Source organism: Typopeltis vanoorti, chromosome 17 (assembly GCF_054136105.1).
Source record: "Typopeltis vanoorti isolate ZY-2024b chromosome 17, IOZ_Tvanoo_1.0, whole genome shotgun sequence".
In the NCBI taxonomy this organism is placed as follows: Eukaryota; Metazoa; Arthropoda; class Arachnida; order Uropygi; family Thelyphonidae; genus Typopeltis; species Typopeltis vanoorti.
The window spans coordinates 62,280,787-62,293,829 of record NC_143565.1 but is presented as its reverse complement, the minus strand read 5'-3'; the positions used below and the strand labels follow the sequence as shown (position 1 = coordinate 62,293,829).

The 13,043-nt window shown below is 36.4% G+C and overlaps 1 protein-coding gene across 2 annotated transcripts in view; it reads right to left on the bottom strand.

Annotated features, from left to right (window-relative positions):
- Positions 1-13,043, bottom strand: part of LOC150097440 (metal cation symporter ZIP14-like) — a 219,265-nt gene that overhangs the window by 108,834 nt on the left and 97,388 nt on the right. The window lies entirely within an intron of this gene.

Genomic DNA, 13,043 nt, shown 5'->3' with positions numbered 1-13,043 from the left:
CAAATATGCTGGTCCACAAGTGGTGAGAAGATTTTTTTCTGTTGACAAGTAGCTGCAGATTGGACAAAATAAAATATTTTTATGCAAAAAAAAAAAAAAAACTTTCTAATCAGTGATTTTTAACTTTAAGAAAACACAAATGCAGCAGCAGCAACACCATAACTAATCACTTTATGGAACTTGTACTGATTTACTGAAACATATGGGAAAAAAAATGCCGGGTCTTGAGTGAGCACATATTTGTATGGCAATGTAATAATCTTGCTTCGCCTTCACACTTATTTCTTAAAGTGTTGTAAAATGTCCTGAAACATCATTATGGCCATCATTTGTTACATTATATTATATCTTATTAGTTCACACTCTGTAGTCGAAGAAATTTATTTGTTTTCTTTTCTAATGCACCAGTTAGACTATGTAATGATAGCAAGCTTATAAAATTTTAAACTGAGGACAAAGCAGATATTGTTCTTATTTCCCTGCTTAAGATAATTTTTTCCTTAAATCAGTCATGGCTTGATCGTAATTATTTATCTGGAACTGATACTCAACTTTTGTTACTTAATCTTATATAGGTTCACATTTTTTGGGGATAGTGCATTGAAAAATTCAGTCCAATGTATTGTTCACGAAGCATTTGATTAAATCAAGAATTCTTATTATACAGCTTGATCCACATTGCATATTTACACAATTGAATCACAATTCATATTTATCTAAACGATATCTCTAAATCAGTTTTGGTTCTCCTAAATTTCTACTCTTAAAGCCTAAATACAATTTAATGCATCCTACTGGTCATATTTATTCAATTTGAACGTAAAGCACATCTTGAATGAGCTTAGCTCAATATTAATTTACACAGTCCGCGTGTAAATTAATATTGATAAGCGTTTTGCCAAGCGTTTTGTAAGAATACAAAACGCTTGGCAACCATATGCCTGGGGAAGGGGTGTCCTAGGTTCAGTTCCTGTCAGTGACATGAGGAGCTGAAAGATCTTCCTCAGCCATAGCCAAGTTAGCTGGTCTTGGGCATGGACAGTAGGGTTTCTTCCCCCAGTTTATCCTGGGGTTTTTCATCCTGCAAAGCAGGCCAACCGGCTTTGAGAAGTCAACACTACAGGACATAGGATGCACTGGGGAATAGGGCTGACCACCTTATCCTGTGAACGGTTTGAGGTCCAATAATTAAAAAAATCCTCAACACCGCAAGGTAAAAGAGGATAAAAGGAAGATGATGATGAAAACCATCTCATACAGTACCTTTCTTTTTATCATGATATTAGCTTACATAATCTTATCGTAATTATTTACATCGTCACATTAGGTTTCGAACATAGACACACTAGATATGAATCATTCAGAATAAGTACTTACAATTAATTGAAATCCTTACAATGTTCTCATTTAGCAATGTTTATTATACAAATCTTTTGTCCCCCTTCCTTTCTGCTGACTCTTGATTTCCCACTGAAAATCTTCTTCGTCTGAGCCATCGACTTGAACCCTTAATTCAGCGACGTTGCGGCAATGACCATGTGAAGAGTGGTTCCTATACTGGTAAAGATTCCTTTTCCATGGCGGCAATGGGCAGCTCTCTTCTAATGAGGCATTCCAGCCATTGACAGCAGACTTCTCATGGCAGTAAATCAAGGGAATGAACTGGAGGAGCCTAAGGATGCAAGACAATTCTTTTACCTTCTTCTTTGCCTTCTCTTACCTGAGTCTGCTGCCTCAGGTAAGAGAAGGCAAAAACCGTAGCAGCAGATCCAGGTAAGAGAATGCAGAGTGCAAAGACAAATGATGCTTCTCTTTTGATAACCGACAGTGGAGTTCACATGCCAGCGGATTAAAGTAAGAGAAGGAGAAAACCCCAAGATGACTGACGCTTCTCTTTCAATGACCAAAAGTGAATTTCATATAGCAGCAGATCCAGGTAAGAAAAGGTGAAAACTCCAAGACTTCCCAATGCTGGAGCTTTTAAAGCCCCAGACTTCACGCATATGCATGCGCACATCTCTTGAAACATCCATATATGGTCATGGATCAACATCATATGTCACACTTCACATATGTTTCAAAACTGCCGTATATATATGGACATGGATATACATTGATACATACACAGTGACATCATATTCCATGTGTCAAAATAGATTAAAAGAGACTTGTGATTAAGTTATTACATACACAAGAATTTATTTTAAGAATACAAACAAGGACAATTTCTTGTGTAATTTCTTTAGAAGAAAAAACTTTTAAAAATGAATATGATAAATTATTTATCATGTGAGATTTTACAACAAGTAGGCTTTTGCATAATCCATCAATACCATTTACACTAAACCATCCTTATGCCACTAATATGCTACATAGTCCAATGCACTATCTACTGCCCACTAATGGCATTTCTGTCTGTTATTCTCTGACTTATTTACCTGTGCGTAGGATGAAAAAACCTCACATTTCTTGCTAACTGCATATAACATCAACTAACTCACCAACTGAAAAAAAAGCCACTATATAAAGATTCCTCTTATCATGATGAGAATTAAACTTAGATCTTCTAGAATCAAATGATGCATTGTTCAGTTGTTCATTCAAATGCACTGCAAAGGCACTTGGCGATCATCTGATCCTACTATAACATTACTGGGAAATTTCATTTCAGATCTTGTGTGATTTCTAGATACAGTACCTTGGTGAATGGGAAAAGTTACCTTACATCTTTTAAGAGAGACAGAAGTTCTTGTGATTATTGAAGCTTATATTTAGTTATTTTTACCTACACTAAGTCAGTATGCTTAAATTACATTTCAGAATACATAAATTTACTGATCACATTAAATATAATTAAAAGACATTAATATTTAGTAAGCAGCAGTCACAAAGTGTAACAGCTTCCAAAACACTCTGGTGAGTTTAATATGTATAATAGCATCCAGAAAGCACAGAAGTTGAATGTGTGACTTTATAACAATAGTTGGAATAAAACATTAATTAGCAAGAGTGCAAAAAACTATAAATGATATTTGATAAAAGTTAGCAGTGCAACGAGAGTAAATGGCAGCAACACAAAAGGTGAAATTTTGGGTGTAAGAAAGAAGGGTATGATGATTAAACAGTGAATTGAATTGAATGGGATGAGAATAACAGATGTGTATGTGTGATGTGAATGAAGCAACAGCAAAAAAGGAAATCAATTATAACAATGTAAATAAAGAAATAGCATGCAATGGAAATAAAGAAATAAAAAAGTAGGGTACGAAAGGAACAAGAGTGAAAGGTGCACATAATAAGATTTAGTGATTTTGACTACTCTACTGATAGAATGATGTGGTTATTCCATATCATAATGTGTTTGATGATGAAGTAATGACAAAGTTTTCAAATGAGCAAATATTCTACAACTACAATGTAAAGTTTTTTGTTTCGTTTATTGGGGGGGGGGGATGGTTTGGTTTATAGTTTATTTGGCACAAAAACTACAAAGGTCATACTGTGCCATACTAAGGTTACAACTATACATAAGCAGTTAAAGAAAATTGTAAACAATATGCCTTTACAAAATTAGGTTTCACAAAGCAGCATTTACATAGATGCTGCTGCAGAGGGCACAGCAACAAACAAGGTTAAAGGTTGTAGTAACACAAAAATTGTCAACAATACAAGTTAAATAAACAAAATGCATGTACAAGCCAAGGAATGCAGTATCTACATATAGTTAAAATTATAACAGATGTTTTTACAGCCATACATAAATAGGCAAAAAGGAATTATTATACAACATGCATGCATAAAAATAAAATTTGGCAATGGGGTATCTACATAAAAACAAAATTACAAGAAGGTTACACAAATATACAAGGTGTCCTACAGCAATACATAATTAGTAAAAAAAAATCAGTAAATAATATGTATGCGCAAAAGTTAATCTGGGCAATCTACATATAAACAAAATTACTGCAGCATTTAATGCAGTACATAATTAGACAAGAATATGAGTTAATAATCAAAATGCATGTACAACACATGATTACAACAAATGTTATTACAGTAAAACATAGAGTTAAAGAAGAATTATTATATATTATGTATGCATAAAAATTAAGTTTAGCAGTGTGGTATTAACAAAATTACAAGGTAACTCATGGCTACAGAAATACATGATTGGTCAGAAATTAACCTCATGAATAATATATACATTAGTACTCAACTCCTGCACATATACATCACAAAACATTACATATTTTGTAATACATACATACAAAAGTTAAGTGAAGCAATACAGTATTTACATATAAACAAAATTAAAGTCAAATGCGTTTGTATAAATTAATTCTTTGTAAAAAATTAAAAACATCATGCAATCTGCCTGAGTCTGTCAGCATCTGCCCGAGTGTATATGGTCTGGCCAGGTAGGCAAAAATTTCATTCCTCTCTTGTGCAAAGTGCTGGCACTCTACCAGTATATGATAAACAGTAAGATGTGTATTGCATTTTTAACACACAGAAGGGTCATTAGCTCTCAGTAAATAAGAATGTGTAAGATGACTGTGACCTACGCGGAGCCTAGTGAAAACAACTTCCTCTCTTCTCTTTATTCGTTGACTAGAATGCCAATGCTTGATTGCAGGTTTAATGGGGGAGGTGAACAGTAAAAAATAACATTAAAAAAAAAGGTAATATAGAGCCCCTAGTGGCCAGATTGGGTGAATCTGGCCACTAGGGGCTCTAAAACACTCATCCTCAGATCTTGGCCATTGGGCTGAAGATCTGAGGATGAGTGTTTTCCACATTTGGGGCAGTCCAATGTGCACCCAAATTTGTTGGAGTTTGGAAAGTTTTTCAGGGTTGAGGCATATTCGAGGAATAGGCACTCATGTTTGTGTTTGCAGCCATGTAATAGCTGCAAATACAAATATGAGTGTATTTGCAGCCATGTAATAGTATGGTCTTCTTCCAGGGGTATTCTGTGCTGGGTGTCCAAAATATGGTCAGCAAGTCCTGAGTAGCTATAATTCTGGAACAAGATATAGTTCTTATGTTCAGAAATTCTGATATTGGCTATCCTGCCTGTTTGGCCATAGCAGGATAGTTTGCAACTGTAAGGGATCTGGTAGTTCTAGGGAATGTTGCTGGTCTATGGTGGAGAGGATAAGTGATACCAATTTTTTATGTGGTCTGTAAGTGGTTGCAAGTTGTATTTCCTTGCGATTTTTGTTTGTTTTTCAGACGTGTCCTGGATGTATGGAATGGTGATAGATCTTGAGTAATCTCTGGTCTGTAGATGGAGGGGAGGGGGAAGAGATTGTGGTTAGAGTTTTAATATATTTGGGAGATTGTAGCCATCCAAAAAAAAAAAAAAAAAATCCAATTTCACTTAGCAAGCTAAAAATCTTTTCCATGCATCTTACTAGCCACACTCTCACACAACACTTGGGTTTTTCATACTGCAAACCAGCTACAAGAATAAATGCAATTAAGATAATACAATGACCTTATTAGCCTTAGTTGCTTTGCCTGTAAATTCAAAAACAGCCCACAACAAACAAGTCTTATACAACTTCCAAGGACTACTTCTTCATTCTCTCCCCTCTAATCATCTCATCTTTCTTTTTCATGTTAGGTTTTGATAGTGTGTTATGGTACAGCTTCTTTGAAACTTGCATATTTACAAATTTCGGGACACAAAACACACGTGTTGAAATGATTATTTTACTTATTATTAATAAAATAACACTTGACGTTTAGACCCCTGTATTGAGGTCATCATCAGAAAGATACATATGTAGAGGAAACCAAGCTACATGCTCTTGCACTCAATAATGGTAAATTAAATCTACGCTGTTAATTGATCTTTTTCTTAGCCTGACCTCTATTGATAAAAAAAAATAAAATAAAAATAATGAAAAAAAATAAAATAAAATAAAAAATTAATAAATAAAATAAATAAAAAACTACAATAAACTCTGCTAAAGTCCTCCTGTACTAAGATTCTTCTGGATTTGTACAGTTCAAATTTTTGTTATACTATGATTTTCTTCTGGACTTATACAGTTCAAGTTGCTATTGAATTTTAAGGGGAAAAAAAAACACTTTAAGTCTTCTTGTATTGAGATTTTTCTTTGGCTTGTTCTGGTTGCTATAACGGTTGCAAATGGGGCCGCCACATTCTTGGAATGGTTAGACCATTTTTGTTCAGATTTGGATTATGTTTGAGAATTTCACACGCTTCTTTAAATTTCCTCTTGAATCAGGATTGGGATGGTTTGCCCTGTTTCCTCTGTGTATGGTAGATTACATATGCATTTTATTTTATAAACCATTGGATGGGCTAGGTGCAGAAGAGGATCTTTGGAAGAACTGAGTAGGTGTCTTAATTTTGTCAGGGGTTTCAAGGTGGTTTTAATGTTATATTTGTGTAGTGTTCTGTCTATTTTTTCAGAAATGCCTCTAACATAAGGTATGGCAATAGCATTCTTGAAATCTTTTTTCTTTTTAGCGGTATCTCTGTGGAGGATCTTGCGAATAGTTTATTTACTGTATCCATTTTTTTATAAATGTATGGTTGATGATCTCGTATTTCCTGGTTTAGAGCTTCTTCATTTGAACAAATAGTTTGAGCTATGTGTTTAAGGGTGCTTATGACCCCTAGTTTTTGTGTTGGGTGGTGATAAGAAGTTTTGTGTATGTACTGGCCTGTGTGGCTAGGTTTGTGGTAGATTCAGAAGGAGAGTCAGTCTGAGAGAAGACGTGTGACGAATGCATCTAGGAACGGAAGAGAGTTGTTTTTTTTTTATTTCAATGGTGAATTGGATACGTTTGTGTTGTTTGTTCAGGTGGCTAAGGAACGTATTTAGTGCTTCGCATCTGTGAGGCCAAATATGGCGAAAATATCGTCGACGTATCTGAGCCAAATTTTGGGATTTAGGCATGCTGACTCTAGAGCTTGTTGCTCAAAGTCTTCCATATAAAAGTTAGCTATCGGGGGGAGCCCATTGCTGTACCCTCTTTTTGAAGGTAAAAATTGTTTTGTCACATGAAATATCCAGAGCAGAGTACATGGGTAAAGAGGGCTGTGATGTCCTGTGGAAATATATTCTGTAGGAGCAAGATAGTATCATTGATCGGGACATTGGTGAAAAGGGAAGTTATGTCAAAGCTGACTAATAAATCTTGGTCGTTGAGTGTAATATTTTTAATTTTGTTAATGAAATGTGTATTTTTTTATGTCAGAAGGGAAATGACCTACCAATTCCTTGAGTGCAGCTGCTAATTTTTTGGCTAAATGGTAATTCGGGCTGACGATTCCTTCAACAATCGGACGTAGTGGTGTGTCTGTTTTGTGTATTTTTGGCAGGTCATAAATTCTGGGCATGCGGGCATAATGAGGTATTAGTTTTTTAGTTATTTCTTCTGGCCATGTGTTAATGAATTTAATTAATTCAGTTGTTTTCTTTTTGATGCGTTTTGTGGAGTTGTAGTTTACCATTTGGTAGGTGTTGTGGTCCGATACCAAATGGTCATTTTTTTTCTATGTAAGTCGTCCGATCTAGAACAACAGTGTCATTCCTTTTATCTGCTTTTGTGATTATAATGTCCTGATTATTTTTTAGGGATTTGAAGGCCAGTTTTTCCTGTTTTGTTTAGGTTGCTGCTTAGTTTTTTGTTTGAATTTAGTATACAAAATGTTTCCATACGTATTTTGTCAGCTAGATTGGTGGGGAGGGATCTTAAACCTTTCTCTATACAATAAATGATATCAAGTTTGTTTACTGACCTCAGGGCAATGGCGTAGTTTAGACCTTTCTCCAGCAGTGAGAGTTCACCTTGGGTTAGATTGTAGTTTGATATGTTGATAACCAGGCCGTGGTCCGATGGTGGTTAGTTGCTCTTAACTTCGTTTGCAGGTGAGAAAAGGCACCTATCTCCCTAAACCTCTTTAAAATCACATTAATAGTACCCAAACCAACACTACATTCATTGGTAATTTGTTTTTGAATCATGGATGTGCGCTGAGAAAGAGCACACATTATCATGAAGATGTATCCATTTTATAGTTACACAAAATGAATAAAACCCTATGAATATCAACTTGTTTACACAATTAAAAATGCACAACAGTATTAATGAACATTGTATTGATAATTAAACAGTTAAAACATGTAGCACTCAACGAAAATAGTCAACTAAAGCCAAAAATGAAAATAGTAAACTGAAACCAAAACTAAAAACTTCATGAAAATTTGGCTTGTTCGTATTCATTTATTTGGTACTGTATATAATTCTTGCATTTTATGTTAATAAATACTTATTTATAACATAATAAAACATTCATTATAACATAATGAATGTTTTTGTTTGTAAAACACAGCATTTTATTAAAATTATTTAATCACTGTTAATAGTAGAATACAAAATCTAATCATAAAAAATATAAAAGAGATACCTGAAGGTGCCCATCTAACGTGAAATTTCTTGAAGAGACAGACATCATTTTCTTACAACACAGTATAACATTAAGTTCTTTTCTCTTTTCTAGAAGTTAAACTTACCATCTTTTACTTATGATCTATGACAGCCACTGTCAGCACAAGACAGCACAATCTTTTGATACTATTGCATTATTCTTGAAAAAGCTGTAACATATATATTTTTAAATATCTACTGTGGACTTCCGGATCGCAGTTGAACATTGGAAATATGAAAACAGAATAAAATAGGAAATTTCACTTGTATTTATGCAGGTAAAATGTATACATCCAAAATACTTAAGATATCTGCTATGAATTTCCTATCATCTGTAAACTCACAGTAGATATTTTGGATTTTGGTTCAAGGATACATTGTGGTTGGTCGGCAAATTTAGTGCTACTGTAAAATTGGCGATTTTTCTTGGTTTTTATTGTTTCCCTTAGGAAATTAGTGTTTTGTAGTATACTAGTGTAGATTTTAGTGTTTTTAGTATTTTATCACATATTTTTATTAAGATATTATATACGTTTGATAGTGTCAAAAAAAAAAAAGGGCAAGAAATGTAATGCTAAAAAAAAGCATACATTGTGGTTGGTCGGCGAATTTAGTGCTACTGTAAAATTGGTGATTTTTCTCGGTTTTTATTGTTTCCCTTAGGAAATTAGTGTTTTGTAGTATACTAGTGTAGATTTTAGTGTTTTTAGTATTTTATCACATATTTTTATTAAGATATTATATACGTTTAATAGTGCCAAAAAAAGGGCAAGAAATGTAATGCTAAAAAAAGCACCGCAGGCAAGAACAAGAAGGTTAGTCTTTCTTCTAAGTTTGAAGAACCTGAATGCTTAAGGTATCAGGAGTCTAGAAAAACTAATAACTGGTATGAGACCTAACACAGAGAGTCAGGGAAACTAAACTATAAAGAGAGGAATGGTGTGAACATGATGAGCGTAAAAGCGAATGTGTTAATGATGGGAATGGGCTGTGTCATGGAAATATTGGCGAGGAGAGAACGATTTCGGCTTTGTGTTTGTCCAGTTCGGACCCATCAAACGAGTGCAAAGATGTCTACATGTGTAAGGCATTAGTAAAGAATAGAGATCTCAAGCTGTTCACTTGTCAGACAGACTGCAGACAAGAGTATACAAAAGAACAAACAGGCATATTATTATGTCTGTACAAAAATGCTAGGAGTATCAGAAACAAAGGGGTAGAGCTTGTTGCCTTAGTCAATATTATGATGCAACATTGCAACCTCAGATTGTAGGCATTAGTGGGACCTGGATATCAGAATCATATATACTAACTACTAACTGATATTGAGTGTAAAGGATAGAGTATTTTTTGGAAAGATAGAGAGGATAGGAGAGGAGGGGACATGCTGCTAATTTATTTATTTACGCATATGGCTTTGTGAAACTGGCAAGTGAAATGTACAATCACAATCTCCAGAAACAAATGATGAAAATCTTAACATGTAAAAGTTCATTACATAAAAGGCATGAACTGCATTCCAAGTCTTCCTTTTTTTAAAAAAAGCAAAAGTAATTTGTTATAATCGAGACAGGGAAAATTATCATCCTACTGCACCAAATATGATAAGACTGCATTTTCTCTCAACACATCGCAAAGAAAATGTAAATGTATCCAAGGTTTTATTAGAGAGCAGTTGTTACGTGAGAAAATCTTGATCCATTAGAGAAAACCCATTTCACTTTGCATCATCATCTTCTAGCATGAGGAGGAGGAGTTCTGCTGATACTTTGACGAGGACTATGAGAGTGGCTACAAGAATAACATCTTCGTGGTGAACGGGACCTTGAATCTTCTATTTCCTCCATAACCACCGTCACCACCATACCAATTACAGATCAATGACCAGACTGGAAAGCCAATCCAAGGCCTCATCCGTTACCTTGTGGATGGCCTGTAGGCCACCACCACCGTGAAATTGGCGCCTTGGGCAGTCGTTCACAATATGAGTAATCGTCAGAGCCACGGGAGAACAATCACAATAAGGGTGGTCCGACAGCCCCAATTTATGTAGTAGGTAGCCACATCTGCCCTGGTTAGTTCTGATCCTGTTAACTGATGACCAAATCTTCCTAGGAAGAGCAAAACCAGGCTGCAGAGCACAGGGTTCTTCTACCAGGAAGCCGTTTGTTGGGAGATTGTTCAAATATCTTCCAACAACATTTTCCACATCAATTAGTTCATCCATGGCCCAGAGAGGCTTTCTAGATTTTAGGCGAAGACTAGGTGGATTTATAAGAGTCTGGTGCAGGGACAGGAGTGGGTTGCTCATTGCTTTATTAAATTCTTTAAATGAGGCTTGTCTTCTCCGTATGTTTGGTGGAGCAATGTTAGATAGGACAGGCAGCCAGGAGAGACGGGAGTGCTTCTCACTGTCCCACTAATTGTGTGCATGGTAGAGTTTAGCTGAGTGTCTATAATGTTAATGTGAGCACTTCTTTCCCAGACAGGAGCACAATATTCTGCTTCAGAGAATGCAAGGGCTAGTGTAGACGACCTTAGGACTTCTGCACCACAACCCCAGGTTGTTCCAGCAAGCCTTGAAATGATATTGTTTCTTGTTTTAATTTTGTTGGACAGGTTGGTGATGTGCCCCAGGCTCACTCCAAGATATTTCAGGTGGGGCTTGTGTTTCACCATTTTTCCGCAGAAAGAAAGGTTGAGGTGTCGATTCACCTCTGCATCGTTCAGGTGAAATACTGTGGACACAGTTTTTGTTGGATTTGGCTTCAAGTACCACTGCTTGAAGTACTCTTCCAGGATGGCAAAGGAGGTAGATTGATGTAGGATCGCTAGGTCATCAGCATACATATACTTGCTTGAGCTGGTGTGTGGTAAGTCGTACATGTAATGTTAAAAAGTAAAGGGGGATAACACAGAGCCCTGAGGGAGACCGTTGTGAAGGCATCTGGGCCTGCTCTTTTCTCACCAATATGGACCCAGATCTTTCTGTTGGAGAGAATGGATTCAAAAAGCTGGAAAGTTTTTTTGCACCTTATAATATTTCCTAGCTTTAAGAGGAGGCCCCTGATCCAGACTGTGTCATAAGCTGATGTTAGGTCACTGAAAGTGGCTCCAGATTTAAGTTTCTTCTGGAAGCCTGCTTCAATCTGTGTTGTCAGGGCCAGAACCTGGTCACAGCAGCTTCTTCCTGGCCTGAAGCCAGCTTGTTCAATCGGGAGTGATCTTTCGATGAGTGGTGAAATTCTTTTAAGGAGAATTCTTTCAAAGAACTTAAAGGTGGAGCAAAGCAAGGAGATAGGTCGTAGATTTTTCACATCATTTGGATCTTTCCCCTGGTTTGGGTACGGCAATTATTTTGGCTTCCCGCCACAGATTTAGTAGTTTACCAGTCATTATAATTTCTGAGAAAAGGGCGGCCAGCCATGTTTGGCCTTGTTGACCAAGATGTTTTAAAAACTCAGGGAGGATACCACCACTCCTGCCTTGCCATTCTTGGCGAGTTTTAAGGCTACCTATACCTCTTCCCAAGATACTGGGTGTACAAGTTCAGGAAGCTCGGGTCCCGTCTTCAAAATTTGTCTGATGGAAGATTGTACAGCAATTTTCCTGATAGAGCTGGGATGGATCATGGAGGTTTTCAATAAATGATTAGCCATTTGATCAGAAGTTATCTCTGTTGTTTTCTGTAATGTTGGTTCTGCTCCACCTAATTTTCTCAAGGAACCGAAGTGACCGGCTTTTCCGGCTAGATGTGGTGAAATCGAGTTCATGGATAGTTGAGATCCATCTTTCCATTCTGTTTTTATCCAGGGTTGCTATGAGCTCCTTAGCAACAGTTAGGTCTTCTGTTTCCTCGTATTTGACTAAAAGTTCTTCAGTTTCTCTACTCCAGCATGGAATATATTGTTTTCTGTAGCCTCTAGGAATAGAGGCTTTGGCTGCAGTTTTGATTAGTTTAACAAATCTAGGATAGCAATTAGGAGTGGGTGGAAATGCTCTAATGGTTTGCTCGATTTGTTTCTGAAATGCATTCCAGTTGGACCTGTGAAGGTTCCATCTAACAATTGGTGTTCCACTGATGACTGGGATTGATGTGCCTATCTCTATTAATGTAGGACAATGCTGACTATTAGGGAATCTGTTAAGAATGGTTCTGGTTGTTAGCAGAGGGTGGTCTTCAGAGTCTTTAGTGACTATGCATAGATCTGGGGTGCAGGTTCTGTTCCATCTGGCTGAGAGGAGAGTGCCCTCCTGCTTGGCATCATAAATCAAATACAAGTTATATGTATCTATCCAGTTAACTAGATTATTACTGTCCCAGTTGTTAGAGGAATAGCCCCACATGGTGTGATGAGAGTTGAAGTCACCAACATAGATAGCAGGATGAGGTGGTGGCCAGTCCATCTGATCAGGCCAGGATTGCGATAGTGGTTTGTAGACATTGTAGTTGGTGGTATTTTTAACTTTAATATCTATGGAGTATTCTGTATCAGGTACACATTAGGTTATTCCTTGAGGCCAGGCCGGATGTAGGTTGCCAGGCCATGCTTAGGATGGCAGTTATAGGA